We start from the raw sequence: 4481 nt of genomic DNA on the forward strand, positions 1-4481 counted from the left end.
CACACACACACACACACACACACACACACACACACACACACAAGCGCACACACACACATATATTTATTTTCTTTCTTTACATTCACCATAAAAGAGTTGGTAATATTACATATTGTTGTCCCTAGGGAGGGAATAAGCATAATTACATGAGTACATAACATCATGTATAAGTACACTATGAAAATATAATAATATATTTTCTAATTCTCTGATGTTATGGACTTACTATCAATATTATGAATATATATTAAAAGTCTACTCAGTTCTGCTTTTCCCTTGCTTTAAGTATTCCGCTAAAATAAAACCAATGACAAATTATTTCCAACAATATCTTATTGAACATTAAACTGAACCCGAAAGGCACCTAACATATTATTAAATATTATTTAAATTATTACAATTACATTTTCTACTGATTTTCTCTTCCAACAAAAATCCAGAGTGTTTTTTTACGACAGAGTGCAGTCATTCTGATATATGTATTACAGCTGTTGATACTCCGATGACGCTTTATCGGGATTTATAGAAATATATTACCTAAAAATGTTATAGGACAACATGAAGACAACATGAGGGCAACATGAGGACAACAGATGACAGCATGCTGACAACATGAGGGCAACATGAGGACAACATGAAGACAACATGAGGGCAACATGGAGGCAACATGAGGACAACATGAGGACACATCATGAGGCCAACATGAGGACAACATGGGGACAACATGAGGACACACATGAGGATAACATGAGACACATGAGGGAAACATGCGGACACTACGTACAATACGGGTCTAGTGCTGCTGGAAACATCAATAAAATTAAAATCTTAATAAAAGGATCGAAGAGTGAAATGAAGGTGAGGTCATATAATATCCACATGTGGTCCCTCAGAGGGTCCAGACCAGAGTTATTAAACAACTGATGGGATTAATTACCCTCACGTTGGTCCTCCCACGCGGGACTCAGGGGTGGCCCCCCTGTGGAGCTCATGTTGTCCTCAGGTTGTCCTCATGTTCCCGCTCATGGGGGCCTCCAGTGTCCCATGGTCCCTCATTTCCTCCCTGTGGCCTCACGGTGCCCTCATGGGCCCCAGGTGACCTCAGTTTCCTCATGTGGTCCTCACATGTGTCGCCCGCAGGTGGCCCGACTGGTGGCCGCATGTTGTCCGCATGTTGGCCGCCCCTTGTTGACCCTCGTGTGGCCGCAGTGGGCCTCCATGTTGCCCGCAGGGGTTCCCCAGGTGGGTCCCCAGGTTGGCCTCATGCTGGCCCAGGGGGCCCTCCTGGAGGCCGCATAGGGCCCGCAGGGTGTCTCCACCATCTGCCCCTCATGTTTTGCCCTCTGTTGCCCCCATGTTTGACCTCATCTTCTTCCTCAGGTGTCCTCAGGTGCCCTCATGCTGAGAGCTCTAGGGGGGTCATAGTGTAGTAGCAGACCTGTCCCAGTCCAGCTGGGAGATCAGAAATGTATTTTGGCTCTAAACCATTGAGTGATTTAAAAACCAGCAAAACTACTTTGAAACCAGATCTTTGAGGGACAGGACGCCGGTGTAAAGACTTCAGAACTGGACTAGACCAGGTCTTTGGTTTTCTCTATGTTCAGGTGTAGTAGTCAGTGCACCGCTGTGTGTGTGGATAGGCTGAAATGGAGTGGTGGACGTTGGGGAGACCCATCTGAACATTCATAGCATGTGGCGATGGGGGAGGGGCTGATGCACTTGTACCAATGGTGCATTCAGTTGAACCTTGTAAACGGGGACAAGTAAACTATGAAAGGACCCTCCTGCCACCTGATCCCCGATGAAATCTGATTTTAATTGAATCGTGGATTTGAATCTGGAGTTAAAAGACAGTGAGTCTGGCGGCTTTGAGGAGAGCAGAGATAACGGCTTCAGTTCAGGTGAAACACTCTGGCAGAGTATTTAGGGGACTAAAAGGTGTTTAGCAGGACATGTCTTAACAGGACACGTCTTGGCTTCTGTGTGAGGACTCCTGCCTGCCTCTCCAAACCGGGGCACGCCGACCGCCGTCTCCTTCAGTCAACACTCTCACGCTGCTGCTGGGGTTTCTGTTCAGCAGCGGAGGAACACTTCTGGAGACGGAGACGAAATAAAGAAGCTGCAGGACTGAGTCAAGGTTTGGTCTTCGTGAGGTTTAATGAGTCCCTGCAGAGACTAACCGAGTGGGACGACAGTTTTAGGAGTTAACCCTGGGTGAACTGTCCCTTTATCTGAGCTCCTTAGAGGATCATTTCTGGGGGGAAAAGAACAAAAGATTGTGATGTCATTTTGTAAAATGTAAATGTTTTAGTAGTTTTTTATCCCTCATACTGTCCTCATGTTGTCCTCATGTTGTACCTCCATGTGTTAACCTCATGCTTGACAGCAGTGCCCCATCATGTTCCTCCATGTTGTCATCAGTGAAAGCGTGTACCCTAATGTTCTCATCATGTTGTTCCTATTATTACTTCGTGTTTGTCTTCATGTTTCCTCATGTGGTCTGCCTCCTGTCATCCTCATGTCGTTGATAAGTTGCCCTCATGTTGTCTCATGTTGTTCATGTTGTGTCACTCATGTCTCATGGTCCTCATGTTGCCTCGTGCCCTCATGGTGTCCTCATGTTGTCCTCATGTCGGTCCTCATATTGTCCTCATGTTGCCTCATGTTGCTCTCAGTTGTCTCATGTTGTCTTCATGTTGGTCCTCATGTTGTCCTCATGTTGCCCTCATTCTGTGCAAGCTCGTTGTAGCTCATGTTCTGCGACGTCATTCCTCTATGTTTTATCTCCTCCTGGTGCCAGCGTCCCATCATTTGTCCTGCCTCATGTGTTGTCTCTCATGTGTCGTCCGCATGTCGACCTCCCGCTGCATTCCATCAGGTGTCCTCTATGTGTGTTACCCTTAGGTTGCCCCTCACTGTGTCACTCATTTCTACCTCTGTTTGTCCTCTCATTTGGTCCTCATCGTGTTGTCCTCTAGCTGCTCTTCTCATGTGTTGCCTCCATGTAGCTTTCTGCAGTTGGCCTTCATGTTGCCCTCATGTTGGCGCTCATGTTGCCCTCGTCCTCTCATGTTGTTCCATCATGTTGTCTCATGTACGTCCTCGATATTGTCCTCATGTTGGCCTCAGCCTCTGTTTTCTATGTTGTCTTATGTTGTCTTCATTGTTGTCTCATTGTATCCTCATGGTGCCCTCATGTATGTGCCCCTCACTGTTGTTCTGATTTCCCAATGTTGTGTCCTCCATGCGAGTTGTCGTCACCTGTGTCTCTCACTGTTCCCCATGTTTCCTCCAGGTTACCTCATGTGTCCCCATGTTGTCCCCACATGTGGGTTCCCTACATCGTGGTCATTGTCCTCACATGTTTCCCATGTTGTCATCCTCGTGCCCCGATGTTTCCCGGTGTCCTCAATGGTGTCCCTCATATTTTCCTCATCGTTCCCTCGGTTCTCATGTGTCATGGTTGTTCCCATCATGTTTGCACCCCCATGTTGTCTCATAGTTGTCACCCTCAGGTGTCCCCTTGTCCTCATGCCTGTCCCATTTGGCCCCTTTTTCCCTGTGTCCATGTTTCTATACTCAATGTCTTTTTATTCCCACAAATATAACATGAATTGATTCCACGCTCTTTGCCAAGTACAAACTCTTACGTTCATTATTTTGGCGTCTTATTCGATTTTATACACTTGTTAAACCAAAGTGGTGAGCTGGACATATGTTGATAGTATTGAAAATTCGCAGTTTCGCGGTATTATTCCATCAACACCCCAACACCTTTCCTAATGTTTGTCTCAACCTAATTCCTAATTTTCTTTTCCCCCTGCTAACTCAAACATTGGGTATAATTTCCTATAAATGAGGTTTATTGATCATAAATTCCAAAAGTAACTGTAAAACTAAAGTTAATAAGTTAGTGTTACGTAGCGTTAAATGTCAAAAAAGTGACAAACTTTTTTTAAAAAATCGATAAAAAGCGTCAACGAAAGTGTTGATTCTCAATGTTGACAGGACGACAGTTTTAAGAGTTACCGCGGTAACAGCGTGACAACTGCTTGTGAAATTAAACAGCAGCGTCCCCGTCTGATGTCCTGTCCCCCAGAGAGAGAAAGACAACGAGTCTCAGCAGACAGACGGGGTCCTGCGTCCGTCTCTCATGTCTCACAGTTCTCTACCGGCCTTTTATCTTCCAAAAACAACAAAAACAACACACGTGTCCTTCAGTCTCCAGGGGTTTGTCCTTGGAGACAAACCGCGTCTCACAGGGAAGGGATTGTAAAAGTCACACACAGCACTGTGAATATATGAATAATAATAAGAATAACACATGCATGTTATAGAAGGACACGTGAAATCACGCTTAAATCATGCTTAAGTGTAATTTTCCCATTACATTGTGGACCAGTAGCTCACACAACCACAATCAAAACATCGCACTGTCCCTATAACACACACACACACACACACACACACACACACACACA

Source organism: Etheostoma spectabile, chromosome 3 (genome assembly GCF_008692095.1).
Source record: "Etheostoma spectabile isolate EspeVRDwgs_2016 chromosome 3, UIUC_Espe_1.0, whole genome shotgun sequence".
NCBI classification, from domain to species: domain Eukaryota; kingdom Metazoa; phylum Chordata; class Actinopteri; order Perciformes; family Percidae; genus Etheostoma; species Etheostoma spectabile.